The following is a 238-nucleotide window of genomic DNA, read 5'->3' on the forward strand; positions in this document are numbered from 1 at the left end:
GGAGAGACCCTCCAGGGCTTTGGGAGGGAGGTCCTGGGGACGGGGTGGGACCGCTTGGCTGGGATAGACCGGTTCCTGCCCTCGGAAAGCGGCGGCGGGTGCCGCTCCTCACGCTTCTCTCCCGCTCGTCCCAGGTCCTGCAGCGGATCCAGCGTGAGGCGCCCACAAAAGAGGCGAGAGGTGCCTGCACGCAGGGGCGGCGGCAGGAAGAGGAGCGCGAGTGGAGCGTCCGGACCGC

This window comes from Myotis brandtii, unplaced genomic scaffold (assembly GCF_000412655.1).
Source record: "Myotis brandtii unplaced genomic scaffold, ASM41265v1 scaffold31, whole genome shotgun sequence".
Taxonomy (NCBI): domain Eukaryota; kingdom Metazoa; phylum Chordata; class Mammalia; order Chiroptera; family Vespertilionidae; genus Myotis; species Myotis brandtii.